Here is a 16504-nt window from a genome sequence, read left to right as displayed (position 1 = left end):
CATTTTTTCATATGTCTATTCGCCATACATATGTTCTCTTGGGAGAAGTGTCCATTCAGGTCCTTTGCCCATCTATTAATTGGGTTGGGGTTTTTTTAATATATTGAGTTTTGTAAGTTCTTTATAAATTTTGGATGTTAACCCTTTATCAGATGTTATCAGCAAATATAGTCTCACATTCTGTGGGTTGTCTTTTTAATTTGTTGATGATTTCCTTTGCTGTGTAAAAACTTTTTAGTTTGATGTAGTCCCGTGTGTTTATTTTTTCTTTAGTTTTCATGCCTGCAGAGATGTACCAGATACAAAATTATTCCAAGCAATGTCCGAGATTTTGCTGCCTATGTTTTCTTCTACAATTTTTATGCTTTCTAGTAAAATATTTAAGCTTTTCATGCATTTTGAATTTATTCTTGTGTGTGGTGTAAGAAAGTGACTTAGTTTCATTTTTCTGCACATATCTGTCCAATTTTCCCAACACCATTTATTGAATTAACTATCTTTAGCACATGGATGTGCTTGCTTCCTGTGTCAAACTGACTATAAAGGTATGGGTTTATTTCTGGGATCTCTATTCTGTTCCATTGTTCTATGCGTCTGTTTTTATGCTGGTATCAGGCTGTTTTGATTACTATGGCCTTATAGTTTAGTTTCATATTAAGTAGCATGACTTCTCCTACTTTGTTTTTCTTTCTCAGGATCTCTGTTGCTATGCATTCCTTTTGTGGTCCCATATAAATTTTTGCAATACTTGTTCTAGGTCTGTGAAATATGTCACTGAAATCTTGATAGGAATTGCACTGAATGTATAGATTGCTTTGGATAGTGTGGACATGTTAATTTTGTTTATTATTCCTATCCATGAACATGATATGTGCTTCCACTTATTTGTATCATCTTCTGTTTCTTTCTTCAGTGTCTTATAATTTTCCAAGTACAGATCTTTTACATCCTTGGTTAGGTTTATTCCTATGTATTTTCTTTTTTTGCAATTATGAATGGGATTGTTTTAAGTTCCCTTTCATTTTTTTTTTAAGATTTTACTCACTTAAGTTTAGAGAGAAAGGAAGGGAGGGATAAAGAGAGGGAGAGAAACATCAATGTGCAAGTGATATATGGACTGGCTGCCTCTCGCATGCCCCTAGCTGGGGACCTGGCCCACAGCACAAACATGTGTGCTAACCAGAAATTGAACTGCTGACCTTTCGATCCACAGGATGACACTCAAACCACTGAACCACACCAGCCAGGGATAAGTTCCCTTTCTTTTAGTTCATTAGTGGCATATAAAAATGCAACTGATTTCTGGATATTAATTTTGTATCCTGCTACTTTGCTGAATTCATTTATCAGTTCTAACAGTTTCTCAGTGGATTCTTTGGGGTTCTCTATGTACAGTATCATGTCATTGACAAATAATGTTTTACTTCTTCCTTTCCAAAGTGGGTGCCTTTTATTTCTTCTTCTTTTATGATTGGTGTGGCTGGGACTTCCAGTACTATGTTGAACAAGAGAGGTGAAAGCAGATATTCCTGTCTTGTTCCCGATCTTAAGGGGAATACTTGTAGTTTTTGCCCATTGAGTATGATGCTGGCAGTGGATGTGTCATATATGGTCTTCATTATGTTTAGGTATGTTCACTTTATTCCTACTTTTTCTGATCATAAATGGATGCTACATTTTATCAAAAGCTTTTTTTCCACCTATTGATATGATCATGTGGTTTTCATCTTTCATTTTGTTTATGTGGTGAATCACATTTGATTTGCAAATGTATTAACCTTGCATTCCCAGAATAAGTCCCACTTGATCATGGTGTATGATCTTTTTTATGCAGTGTTGTATTTGGTGTGCTAATAATTTATTGAGGATTTTAACATCTACGTTCATCAGGAATATTGGCCTATAATTTTTTTCTTTGTAGTGTCTTTGTCTGGGTTTGGAATTCGGATAATGCTCACCTTGCAAAATGAGTTTGGGAGCCAGCCTTCCCTCTTCAACTTTATGATGTAGTTTAGGAAGTTTGAGATTTGTTAGTTCTTCCCAGAATGCCTGTTAAAATTCACCTGTGAAGCGATCTGGTCCAGGACTTTTGTTTGCTTGGGAGTTTTGATTACTGCTTCAATTTCATTAGGAGTAATCTCTCTATTCAGAGTCTCTGATTCTTCCTGATTTATTTCTGGAAGATTGTGTTTCTAAGAATTTATCCATTTCATCCAGGTCATCCAGTTTGTTGGCATATAATTGTCCATAGTATTTTCCTTTGTATTTTTTGGTCTCAGGTGTTATTTCTCCTCTTTCAGTTCTGATTTTATTTATTTGGGTCCTCTCTTTTTTACTGATATGCTGGTAAAGGTTTGCCAATTTTTTTAATCTTTTCAAAGAACCAGCTCTTGGATTCATTCATCTTTTATATCATTTTTTAAACTCTATTTCATTCATTTCTACATTGATCTTTATTATTTCCTTCCTACTACTCACCTTGGGCTTTGTTATTCTTTTGCAGGTTCCTTTAAGTGTGAAGTTAGAGTGTTAATTTTTTTTGTTTTCTGAGACATGCATGTAATGCTATGATTTCCCATGTTAGGGTTGCTTTCCCGTGTAGCACAGATTTTGGATTGTTGTAACCTCATTTTCATTTGTTTCAAGACATCTTTAGATGTCGTCCTTGATCTCATTGTTGACCCATTCATTGTTTAATAACATGTTATTTAGCCTTCATGTCTTTGCTTGTTTTTCAGTGTTCTTCTTGTGATTGATTTCTAGTTTCATAGCCTTGTGGTTAGAGAAGAGGCTTGATATGATCTCAATCTAATATTTATTGAGATGTGTTTTGTGTCTAACATGCAGTCTATTATAGGAAACATTCCATGTGTACTTGAAATGTATGTAAATTTTGCTACTTTGTGGTGGCATTCTCTGAAGATATCAATGAAATCCATTTGATCTACTGTGTTGTTTAAGGCAGCTGTCTCCTTGTTGATTTTTCTGTCTGGAAGATCTATCCATTGCGTCAATGGAGTGTTAAAATCCACAAGTATAAATCTATTTCTGTCCATCTCCCGCTTTATGTTCATCAAGATTAGCTTTACATATTTAGGTGCTCCTATGTTGGGTGTATAAATGTTTATTAGGGTTATATTCTCTTGCTGAAGTGTTCCCCTTATCATTATGTAGTGTCCTTCTTTGTCTCTTACTGTAGCCTTGGTTTTAAAGTCTATTTTGTCCTATATAAGTACCGCTATCCCAGCTTTTATTTCCCTTCATTTGCATAAAATACCTCTTTCCATCCCTTTACTTTTAGTTTGTATGTATCTTTCTATCTGAGATGGTTCTCTTAGAGGTAGCATAAATACGGGTCTTGCTTTCTTACCCATTAAGCTACCCTATGCCTTTTGGTTAGAACATTTAAGCCATTTACATTTAAGATGATTATTGACAGATACCTATTTAGTGCCATTTTATTGTTAGACTATTTTTCTCTTTTATTCCCCCTTTCTCTTTTTCTTCTTCTGCTAAAGCAAGCCCATGAACATTTTACAGTACTGGTCTGGTGTTAACAGACTCCCTTAGCTTTTTCTTCTCTGGGGAGCTCCTTATTTCTCTTCCATTTTAAGTGATAGCCTTGCTGGGTAAAGTGGCCTTGGTAATAGGTCTTGCTTTTCATCACCTTGAATATTTCACGCCCCTCCCTTCTGGCCTGAAATGTTTCTGTTGAGTAATCAGATGAGTTTAATGGTTGCTCTCTTCTAGGTAACCTCCTGCTTTTCTCTTGTTGCTTTCAGGATTCTCTCCTCGTCTTTAAGCTTTGTCATATTAATTATAATGTGTCTTAGTGTAGGCCTCTTTGGGTCCAACTTGTCTGGGATTCTCTGAGCTTCCTGGACTTGAGTGTCTGTCTCCTTCATCAGATTAAGTTTTCGGTCATTATGTCTTCAATAGTTCTCGATCCCTTGCTCTCTCCCTTCTCTTTCTGGTATTCCCTTGATGCGAATATTGTTACGCTTTATGTTGTCCAAAATCTTTCTTAGCTACCCTTTTTTAAAATTCTTTTTTCTTTTTGCTTATCTGCCTGTTTTTTCTGCCTTGTCTTCCAAAACACTGATTCTACCCTCTGCTTCATCTAAACTACTGTTTATTCCTTCCAGTGTATTATTTATTTCAGATACTGCATTATTTCTGACTGGCCCTTTTTAAAATGGTTTCTTACATCTTCTTTCATGCTGTTGATTATCATTAATATCATTACTCTAAACTATCTGATGAATTGTTTGCTTCCATTTCATCTAGTTCCTCTGGAGAATTCCCTTGTTCTTTCTTGTGTTGTCGGTTTCTTTATTTTCCCATTTTGGCTACTTCTTTGTATTTCCTGCCTTTTTAAACTGATACTGATATAGCCTCAAGCAGTAATCAGCAGCCCAGCTTAAGCTCCACAGAATGTGGCAGAATAATCCGTGCTGGTGGGGCTATTGCTTCCCCTTAGGCTGAGGGCACTTGGAGAGTTGTTCTCTGCCTGAGTAAGATGGCTTCTGCAGTATGAGGAATGACTCAGCACAGGCATCCTGGTGGCTGTTCCTTCAGTTTCCTGCCCAAAGCCACCAACCCCAGACTCTCCTCAAGGGTCTCTAGTCCACTCTGCCCTCTCTTTTCCGGAGCCAAGGTTGGTGGCTGCAAACAAAACTGTGTACATTGACCCTTTTATAAGGCTCTGTGTCTCCAAGCCATCTCTCCCTGGCAGACAGTAACCCTGTTTTTCACAGCTGGGTGTTATCTGGGTTCATTTCCAGCCCTCACGCTGTAGGCCAGGGAGCCCAGCTTGGGGTGCTGACCCCTAATTTCTCAGGGCGAACCCCTAGCCACTGAAATATCACTGCAGATCTTCAGCTGCCGTCTGTAGGACCTCATCCAGCCCTCTGGAGCCTTCTCCGCACTCCCAACAGTCTCATTGTGCTGAAGTGGTTTCTTCTGTCTGTCCTCATTCATAAAGTGTCTGTCCAGCAAGTATTCAATTGGTTATTGCAGATGATTTCTCTACAATATAGTTGTAATTCCAGATTGGTTCTACGAGAAGGTTACTGTAGCTTCCACTTACTCCTGCGCCACCTTGGCTCACTCCAGCACCATTAATTTTAATACCACCTTACAGCTAGACTTTTTCTTCTGGTCCCAAATAAACAGAAGGAGGTTCCACATATCCAAGTTTTAAGGCACTCAGAGAAGACCCTCAGCTGTAAACTAGGAACATGTACCATGTTTTGGTATTTTTTGTCCTATCAGCTTTTTCCTTTTTCCATCATTTCCTACTTCCCCTTAATTAATTTTTTAAATTAATTTGTTTTTAATTTTTATTTATTGAATTTTGAGACAGAGAGAGGGAGGAAGGGAGGGAGGGAGACATGAAGAGCAGTAAGTAGGGAGAGAAAAAGGAAGAGGGGAAAAGAAAAATGGAAACATTAATTTGTTGTTCCACTTATTTATGTATTCACTGGTTGACTTTTGCATGTGCCCTAACCAGGGATCAAACCCACAACCTTTCATACAGAGGACAATGTACCAGCCAAGCTACTCAACCAGGGTTGTACTGATTATTTTTTAGTATTCAATTTTATTTCCTTTATGGGCTTATAATTTATATATCTTTATTTTGCTTTATAGCATTTGCTCTAAAATATACACAGCCTGTCTTCAAATAAGTATTATACCACTGCATGTATGGTGTAAGCATCTAACAATACTATATGCCCCTTTCCCATGCCCCACTTCTTTACGCTACTGACCTCGGTCAATTTATTTCTATGTGTGTTAAAAGCATCCAATTGTTATCCTTCCTTAAAAGTGAATTATATTTTGAAAAGTTTAAAATTAAGAAAATGTTCTTTATATTTACCACATACACGTTCTGTCCAGAAAAAGACCAACCACTGTTAATATAATGGTTTGTATGACATCAATGTAACCTGACAGCCAAGGAGAGTGGACTGGAATGCATATCTGTGAACAGTGACAGCTTCACTGTACTAGTCAGTGGGGGCAGTAGACACCATTGAGTAAGCATGTGTACTGTGAGGCTGTCGCATTCACAATGAGCAAGTAGAGCAACAAATCTGCATCAAATTTTGAGTTAAGCTTGAACATTCCTCTGCAGAAACTATTCAGATGATTCAGAAGGACACAGCTATGAGCACCTGGTGGTAGGCAGCTTCTTCACAAAAATGAGCCCATTCATGCATTGAGTGTCGTACAGAGTTTTCTGGTGAAACACTAAATCACCCAGATGACTCAGGCCCCCTACAGCCCAGATTTGGCACCCTGTGACTTCTGGCTTTTCCCAAAACTGAAATCATCTTTGAAAGGGAAGAGATTTCAGACTGTCGACAACATTCAGGAAAATACAACAGGACAGCTGATGACGATTAAACCTGTGTGGGGTCCTATCATCTCTACTTTGAAGGGGACTAAGGCATCATTATTCTATGTATGATGTTTCCTGTACCTGGTGTCTGCTTCAGTAAATGTCTCTATTTTCCATATTGCGTGGCCAGATACCTTCTGGACAGACCTCATATTTCAGTTTCTTGCATTCTTCACTCCTTTCCAAAGATCCAAATTTCCACCTGCTAGTACTTTTCTTCTGCCTAAAGAACTTCCTTTAAGACTGCATGTAGTGCAACTCTGCTGAAAATGAATTTGCTCAGATTTTGCTTTTCTCAAAAGTCACTGCCTTTGCAAATCATGTATCTGAAAAGGGATTAATACCTAGAATATATAAAGAATCTTTACATCTCAACAACAAAAACATACCAATCAAAAAATGTGCAGTGAACATGAATAGACATTTCCTCAAAGATCATATACAGCCCTGGTCAACATGGCTCAGTTGGTTGCAGTGTCAGCCCATACACCAAAATTTCACAGGTTCGATTCCCAGTCAGGACACATGCCTGGGTTGCCTGCTGGTCCTGGGAAGAAGCATGAGAGGGGCAACCAATCAATGTTTCTCTTGCACATTGACCTTTCTCTCCCTCTTTTTGTCGCTCCTTTCCCCTCTCTCTAAAAAATAAAATCTTTAAAAAGAAAAAAGAAATTCTGACAGATGCTGAGCATGGATGAACCTTGAAGACATTATGCTAAGTAAAATAAGTTAGTCACTATAGCACAAATACTATATGATTCCATTTAGAAAGTCTTTGCTGTAGTTGTTTTCTCATAGTACCTTTGTTTAGAATGAGTTATTATTCTCTCCTTTCCTATTTTGTTGAAGAGTTTGAGGGGTGGTGTCAATTCTTTAAACATTTGGTAGAGCCTTGGCTATTGTGGCTCAGTTGGTTGGCCATTGTCCCACAAACTGAAATTTCACAGGTTCAGTTCCTGGTCAGGGGACATGCCTGGGTTGCAGGTTTGGTCCCCTTGCACATGTATGGAAGGCAACCAATTGATGTTTCTCTCCCTCTCTTCCCCACCCCCTTCCACTCTCTCTAAAATTGAAAATAAAATATTTAAAAATACATAAATAAATGTTTGGTAGTATTTGCCAGTGAAGCCATCTGATCCTGGACCTTTCTTTGTTTGGGCGGGAGTTTTGTCTTAGTGCTGATTCAATCTGCTCCTATTTTCTATTTCTTCTTGAGTCAGTTAAAATAATCTCTATTTCTAGTAATTTGCCCATTTCATGTAAGTTATCTAATTTTTTCCTAAATTCATTCATAGCATTCTCTTATCTTTTTTTATTTCTTTAAGGTCAGTGATAATGTCCTCACTTTCACTTCTGATTTTAGTTATATGCATCTTCACCCTTTTTATCCTTTGTCAATCTGACTAAAAGTTTTTCAACTGTGTTGGTCTTTTCAAAGAACCAACTTCTGGCTTCACCAAGTCTCTATATTGTTTCCCGTGTTCTCTATTTTGTTTACCTTCACTTTAATCTTTACTATTTCCTCTCTTTGTTAGTGTTAGATTTAATTTGCTCCTCTTTTCTAGTTTCCAAGGGAAAAGTTAGGTTATTTTTTTTTTTTTGAGATTTTTCTTCTTACTTTATGTCAGTGATTTTAAACTGGTTTGCCTCAAGAATTTTTAAAACATGCAATACCTGACTATTTAGTCAGGGGCACCAATGATTCAAATGTCCCTTAGATTGTCAAATAAAAAAAAATGACAACAGCCCTGGCTGGATAGCTCAGTTGGCTAGAATGTTGTCCTGATATGCCAAGGTTCTAGGTTAAATCCCTGGTCAGGGCACATGTAAGAATCAACCAATGAGTGCACTCCCTTCCTCTCTCTTTATAAAATCAATAAATGAAAACAAATTTTAATGACAACAAACACAATAGCAGCCATCTGGTGCGAATGCCCTGTCTTGAACCATAAAGATGTAGGTCATATAATACAGTTGCATCTTACTGGTCACATCACATAATATGGTTGCATGATTGGTTAATTTTTGGTACCAGAAATCCTTATATACAAGCATAGGCACCTGATTTTTTAAAAGATCACTTGGAGCAAAAAAGGTAGGTAATGACTTATTATTTTTTTGTAAATCAATAAAAATTATATCTTGTCAGATCAGCAAAAAATATATTTTTTGGTGTGCTGCAGAATGTAATTAGTTTATACGTGCCATGAGATAAAAAAGGTGGAACATAGCTGCTCTGTGTGTTTACTGCTATAACTTCCCCACTGCTTTTGCTGCATCTCATATGTTATGGTATACAATGTTTTCATTTTCATTCATCTCTAATTATTTTCTAATTTTGCCTGTGATTTCTTCTCTAAACTGTTGATTATTTAACAGTGGTTTGTTTAATTTCCACATTACTTGTGATCTTCCCAGTATTCTTTGTTATTTTTAGCTTCATTTCACTTTGAAGGGAGAAAATATTTTGTATGACCTCAATCTTATTAAAATGTATTGAAACTTGTTTTGTGGTTTAACATATGGTCTATTCCTGAAGAAAGCCTCATGTGCACTTGAGAAGAACGTATACTCTGCTGTTGCTGGGTGTTTTTATATACGTTTGTTAGGTCTAATTGGTTTATATTGTTGTTCAAATCCTCTCTTTCTTTATTGATCTTCTGTCTAGATGCTGTATCCCTTATTACAGCTGAAGCAAGCATTTTAATTTTTGATTGGATGACAAAACCCACAAATTTTACATTGTTGAGTTATGAATTGTGTTGTATTCCTCCAAATAGTGTCAGGCTTTATTCCTGTGCACAGTTTCATTACTTGGGGTCACTTAGAGCCTTCTGAGGACTCTTCCCAATGCACTGTGTAGAATATTACAAGGTCTTTACAAGGTCTGGATAGTGAAGACACAAAATATTACAGGCTTTCTATGAGCTGTGGAAATTATTTTCTTACTGTTTTCCTGTAGTTCCTTCCCTGGCTTTGAGTAGGTGCTGTCATCACCTACAGATCAAAACTCAGCCAAAGACTGAAAGAGAACCCTCTGCAGATCTCCGGAATATACACATACTTGAGTGCACTCTTCTACTTTAATATATACTCAATATATCTATCCCCTACAGCTCCCTTCTCTCTGGTACTCTGCCCTGCAATTCTAACCACGTTGGTCTTCCTAAACTCTTATCTGTGTTCCTATCTCAACAACGCTGGTCTCTGCTCTGGTATCTCCTCCTTACATGGCAGCCTGTAAAAAACCTCCAGGCTATCCTGTAAACTGGTGTCATGCAAGGGCTCATGCCATTTGTTTCCACTCAGGGATCACAGTCTAGTGCCACCTGTCATCTAATGTCTAAAAACCACTGCGTACATTTTTATGTGTTCTCAAGCTGATATAAAGGAAGGGTATATGTTATTGCTGCATAACAATACCCCTAAGAATTTCTGAGGTTCAGCAATCAAGGAGCAGCTTAGCTGGGTGGTTCTGGCTCAGGATTTCTCATGAGGTTGCAGTCAAGATATTGGCAGGCCAGTAGTCCAGGGCTAGAAGCCTGAAAGGGCCAGGAGATCTGCTTCAAGAAGGCTCAATTACACACTATAGACTCAGTTCCTTGTTGGCTGTTGGCAGGAGGCCTCAATTCCTCACCACGAGAGATCGCCATAGGGCTATTCACAACATGGCAGCTAACTACTGTCAGATTAGTTTACTATTTTTTCAATCCTCTAACTGTAGACTGCATCCAATGGCTTCAAGACAGATGGGCAGATCTTATCCCACAACCAAGCTCAGAGAAAAAAATTGCTAAGCGTAAGTGACAGCAGGTTTTAAGAGAAAACAATAGAGTTCCTGGTGCCTGTGGCAAGAAAAAGAAGAACACACATAGCTGACCTGGCCTTAAGAAAGGTTCAAGAGCTCCATTCCCCCAAACAGAGCAATCTAAACGTCTGCCTTTCTCATCAATCTCAAGAGCCAGACAACAGCAGCTGCAATATATATACAAATACTAACTGCAGTAGCAATAGTCCCAGGACCAACACTAAACATTTGCCTTTGTTACCTCAGTTACTCCTCACAACACATCTGTGAGATAGGAATCATTATCCCTTAAACTCCAGGCCTTTGTTTTTTGAGGCTCATAAGGGTTTAAACACTTTACAGTATATCATGGTGTAGCTTTAGTCTCCCAATGTAATAAACACCTGGCTCCCTCCTGCCCTGTAGGGGGCACTGAAATTCTCTTTTGTCTTGCCTGTCCTCCCATTCCACTTGAGTCAGGCCTGAAAGCTTCCTCTTGGCATCTATGTTCCCAGAATCTACTACCAAACTTCTTTAAAATAAACCATTTAAATTTTTTTTTAATTTTTAGCTTTTTTTAATTTTATTCATTTATTTTTAGAGAGAGAGGAAGGGAGGGGAAGAGGGAGAGAGACGTTGATGTGCAAGAGAAACATTAATCAGCTGCCTCTCACATACCCCTAAAGCCAAGGACCTGGCCCACAATCCAGGCATGTGCCCTGACCGGGAACTGAACTGGCAACCCTTCAGTTTGTGGGATGATGCTCAACACACTAAGCCACAACAGTGAGGGTTAGTAGCTTGTTTGTTTTTTATATCAGAGTTCTTTTAATCCTCTGTTCTGGGCTCTCTCAATGCTACAGCTGCCTAATATAGACTTCCAACCCCTTAGGACACATTGCCCAGTCAAGTGTGCCTACCCAGCCAATCCCCCAAAATCTCCCCATGTCAGCCATTCATTTTAACATATTATTTCACAGCACATTTGTCTTCTTAATTTTTATTTGCTACAGCTTCATGTTAAGATGGATTTCCTCTCCCTAGGGGCTTATAATTAATCATCATGGGGAAAGGTCAAAACTATACCAAATTCCTATGTAGGTTTTCATTAGTTATTTATTAAATAATTAATAGAAATATATAAAGCAATGATTATAAATATTAGCTCAGAAAATTCTCAAGGGGGGTATAATCAAAAGAATTTTATTTACAAATAAAAAGAAAAAGATACCAGTGAACACATATAAGTAATTCACAAAAGATAAAACCAAAAGAAACAATAAAAGCAAATCAAAGGAATACAAATTAAAATCATACTTTTTGTCAGGCAGATTGGCCAACATTAAAAATTTTTCAAGGACCTAATAGAATGTGTAGAAATATACATTCTAATAAACTTCTAATAGAGATAATTTTGCATTTTTGGTATTTATGTATTAAATATCTTTCAAATCTACATACACCTTTGACTAATATTTTCATTTCTAGTAATTAATTACAAGAAAATAATGGACGAAGGAACACAGATGTGTGTAAAAAATGTCTCACCATGGCACTAACTATAATATAAAATCAGTCCAACAATAAGGATTTGACTAAATAACTTTTAGTACTTCGAAACTCTGATTATTAAGTCAATTCGGAATATTAGGTGTTGTATAATCTGTTTTTTAAATAACACATATCACACAAAAACATACCTGCATAGAAAAATATCTAGATGTACACACCCCAAAATATTAGCAGTGATTATCTCTGTAAAAGAACAGTGGAATTATTTGTGATTTTTTTTATTTTTGCTCATTTGTATCACCCCACTTTTCTACATGAGTGGCACATGGATAACAAGACACATTCCTAAAAGACAAAAGTAAAACTGAGGAACACAATTTAAAGGCAGAAGTGCCATTTTCCTAACACAACATGAACATTCCCAAGTTGCTTAATAATAATAATGTCAGGCAGGATTAATATTAAAAAATCAAATAACTTAGTATTCAATAACCTAGGTTTTAATTAGTTCTAGGAACATACTTGGAAGAATTTGTTAGTACTATTCAGGCATGTTAAGACAATAAAGTGACCTCCCAAATAAAAATTTAGTACTAATCCTAAAGACAGTGTTGAAAATCATATAGTAAAAACTTCAACTGCTTCAAGAGGAGCGTCGGCTTCAATAGCCTTTGTCACATTTATCTCAAGAATCCTCACTCTAAAGGGAAAGCAGTCACTGTGAAAATGAGCAAACATAAAAATCACTCAGAAGTTGAAGAATTCAATGTGACTTTAAATCTGGCTGAAAAGAAAGCCTTCTCTATAATGTCTATAATCCAAATTAGGTTAACTTCTCCCCTTGGACTTAAACATTCTGGAGGGATAAAACTTAGTCAATAACAAGAGAGGATCCTGAAGTGGGTCTACGAATACATATCTATTACAAGCAAGGTATGTGTATCTGCAGGCACTATAAATGATTTCTAACCAAGCCCAGGGACCTGTTTGTGGCCATGTAGAATGTTGTTTAGTAATTATTCACAATGTCTGACTCACACAGTTAGTAAATCCTGAATGGGACTCTTTATGAACTATATTTTCAGTGATGTTGACTGGCATAAAATGATCATTTCCATCTGTCTGCAGTAGAATATAAAACAAACCACTCCAATTGGACACATATAATTAATGGCAGGTATCCATATGGTCATTTACAGACAACTTTACATGGTCAGCACAGTTTATAAGTCATGTCTCATAAAGCTCTGTGAACGCCTCCAATGGGAATTTACAGCCACTGTGAAGGTACAGGAAGCACTAAGCACAGTATAGCTTTAAGATGTCTTTAAATTGATATTAGTGATGTCTTTGATGAAAGCAGTATTTGTTGCCCAAGAAAATTTACTAGTGCAAGGAGAGAATCAAAGAACAACTGCCTAAGGGAGAGATTTTACATTAATGCCAGTTATATAAAGCAAGCATCATATAATAACAAAATTGACAATGCAATTATGTGGTTATTGCTGAAAAGAATGCAGATCTCCTTGCTTTCAGGACCACCCTAGCACCACCCATCCACTCATTCAGCAAATACATTAAAACCATACACAACAAGAACTATTCTAGGACCTGGTAACACAAGAGTAAAGCAAGGTCACTGCCTTCATGGAACATTCATCTAATATACATATAAATAAATATATAATAAACAGACATTAAACAAATAATTACATAATTAAATATCATGGAAATGTCAGGATATTAAATAAAAGGGTAATCAGGGTGCTAGGGGAGCAAACACCAAGGCTTGTAAAGTGAGACAAGCATAGCGCAGAGAGGTCCAAGCAGAGGTAATCTGTGCAAAAGCCACTACCAGTGGACTGACTTTGCCCAATCTAGGAACTGAAACAAAGTGGTATAACTGAAACATTTTGATTGTTTCCTGTGCACATGTTAAATCTGAGATATATAAAGACATCCAAGTTAAGAAATCAAGCTGGTAACTGCCACATGACTCTGGAGCTCAGAAAAGAGGTCTACACCACATATAAACTTTTAAGTCATTAGAGATGTTGTGTGATGCAGCTGGATGGAGAGACATGTATTACTTCCTCAATCACAAAAAAAAAATTACTTCTTGCAATCAAATTTTGCAATGAAATTAAACTTTTTTTGATTTGCAAATGTGAGATAAAACAAAGTATTTTCTAATATTATAGTTATGATACAATGCCTGACTTGTTTCAGGAAGGGTGAGATTAGGTGTATAAAGTTCTTAGAGAAATGCCAAGACCTAAAAAAAATATTTCTTTCAGTGAGTCTAAGGTATTCTATGCTATAATTTATTTAGCAGAGCACTTCCCTCTAGCCTTTTCCAGTGCCCTAGAAAAGGAACCCTTTTTTAACACACAGATACAACTACTTCACAAGACTTGTCACTAGAATTGCTTCCAGTCTGCAGAACTGCCACCTACTGAAGACAGAACATAACTGTCAGCATACTGAGCATGCCAACAAGTCCTGGAGGGATGGGACATCAAAAAGAACCAGGAAACCTGCTCAGCATGCTCAATGCTCTTAAAAGTTATCACCATTCAGGATTATCACTACAATCCAAAACAACCTGCCCTTCACAGTCTCCTATAAAGAACAGATAACATGTAATTGCTCTATAAAGCAGTGGTCAGGTTATGGTTATAGAAAAGCTGAATAAAAACATTCCACAATTTATGGCCCAAGCACCATATTATGTATGATATACATAATATGTATAACAGGCCTCAACACAAACTCACCTGATTGATTTGAAGCATGTTAAAACGATACTGACCAAGCAGCTGTATTTCTCACGGCTCCAAAAACTGGAAAATGAAAATGAAGAAAAAATGTTCGACTTAGTGATTTCAATGATTAGCACTTGAAACAGATGTCCTTGATCAAAATCAAATATAAAATGGATTAGGCCAAGATCAGCATAGAACTTTCTATGATTTTCTATCATCTGTGCTGTCCAATCCAGTAGCCACTAGCCACATATGGCTGCTGACCACTTGAAATGTGGCTAATGCAAACTGAAATGTGGCTAATGCAACCAAGAAAGTAAATTTTTAATTTTCTTTAATATTAATCAAAATTTAAATAAATCACATGCAGCTAGTGGTTACTGTACTGGAATGTGCAGGTTTAGACTGAACAAAGTCCCTCCTGGTTCTAGGTTCTAAGACAATTTCAGCAAAAATGAAACAAAATGATCTATAAGTTTATATTTAATATATGCTCCCTGTATTTAATGTACACTGAGATTAATACTTAATATATACTTCCCTTCCTCCAATAATGTTTTAAAAAGTTTTGTTCCCATCCCATATAAGATAAATTAAACCTAAAGATACAATACACATGCATTCTCTTAGGAGGTATAAGAAAGAACACCTAGGTTACCTACCTGGACTTTTTTGTTTGTAGTTTTATTACCACCATTATAAAAATAGCATACACATTAAAATTTAACACAAAATTTTCAAAAGGAACATCACCATCCTTATACATCCCCATGTTACATTTGAATTTGCATCCTTCTGGGTCCAACCTCATCATGGTTGTTTTTCTTTTCATGTCGCAAATCTCTTGTACACTTGATTTAAAAATACATACTAAAGAAAGGCCGGAACACCCAAATTTATAAACAAATACATCATGAGATCTTGTAATGGGCAAAGTTTACATAAAAAATAAATTATGTATACAACCCCCCCAAAAAATTATCTAAAAAGCAGTTAACAATCTTGATATACAGCAAAAAAATCTGACTTGTATATAAATTTATATGCTATAAAATTTTAATATTTAACTCTCCCTCAGAAGCAAAAGTTCTTGAGAGAGATATATACATGCAGCTACACCATATACACACACACACATATACTTATTATAAATGTGTGTATGTGTATTTGGCTACCATCTTTTTCAAAATGACAAACGGGTCAATTCTAAATGCCTCCAAAAGTTTTTAGTATATTTCTTACAATAGTGACCTCAACATCTGTATCAAATTTTATATTTTCAAGAGAATTGTATGTAATAGACACAGCACAAGGCCTAAGTACCAGTAGACTTGAGATTTAGTCTAAGCTCTTCAAGAGGTTACCTCCTAAACCTCATTAAATTACTTTGCGTATCTTTGAGCTCTTTTTCTTTCAAATTTCCTCCTTCCTTCCTTCCTTCCTTTCCTTTCCTCTCTTTCTGTTTTTTTAAACTTTACAAAGTAAACTGAAGTTCTTATAGTTGGCAGCCTCTAATAAACAGAAAACAGCAGAAACAACGAGCTACCACTTCCGAGACTGGGTTATACAAAGACTGTAACTTCCATCCCAGGGGTCACCTGCTCCTCTTCTCTCACCTATCTGCTCTGAGGCGAGTCAGCTGCCATACTGTGAGCTGCCCTCTGCATAGGCTCCCAATGGCAAAGAACTGAAGCAGGCCTCCAGCCAACAGCTCAAGAAACTGAAGCCTTCAGTCCAGTACCACAGAAAATGAATCCCGCCAAGAGCCACAGAAACAAGCTTGGAGACAGATCTTCCCCTAGTTAAGCTTTCAGAAGAGACTACAGCCCCGATGGCAGCTTAGCTGCAACCTCAGAAGAGACCCTGAGCCACAGGCACCCAGATAAGCTGCACCCAGATTTCTGAGATAATAAATGCTTGTTGTTTTAGGCGCTTAATTTTGGGGGTAGTTGGTTACGCAACAATAAATAAGACAGTTCAGTTCAATTCTAAAATTCTACAATCCTGTGGTGTTTCAGGTATTAACATAGT

At 36.9% G+C, this 16504-nt stretch overlaps 1 protein-coding gene across 1 annotated transcript in view; it reads right to left on the bottom strand.

Moving 5' to 3' along the window:
* The window catches only part of STAU2 (staufen double-stranded RNA binding protein 2), a 317711-nt gene extending 303163 nt beyond the window's left edge, over window positions 1–14548 (bottom strand). Inside the window, exons 1-2 of the mRNA XM_054595602.1 lie at window positions 14486–14548; window positions 11897–11951 (exon numbers count right to left, since the gene is read on the bottom strand). The gene's annotated coding sequence lies outside the window, so the exon portion shown is untranslated. The remainder of the gene's footprint in view (window positions 1–11896; window positions 11952–14485) is intronic.
* Window positions 14549–16504: the final 1956 nt, after the last annotated feature.

Source organism: Pteronotus mesoamericanus, unplaced genomic scaffold (genome assembly GCF_021234165.1).
Source record: "Pteronotus mesoamericanus isolate MK-2021 breed Mesoamerican mustached bat unplaced genomic scaffold, CSHL_Meso_final scaffold_54, whole genome shotgun sequence".
NCBI classification, from domain to species: domain Eukaryota; kingdom Metazoa; phylum Chordata; class Mammalia; order Chiroptera; family Mormoopidae; genus Pteronotus; species Pteronotus mesoamericanus.
Note: the sequence above shows the minus strand (reverse complement) of the source record. Positions and strands in the feature narration are given on the sequence as shown.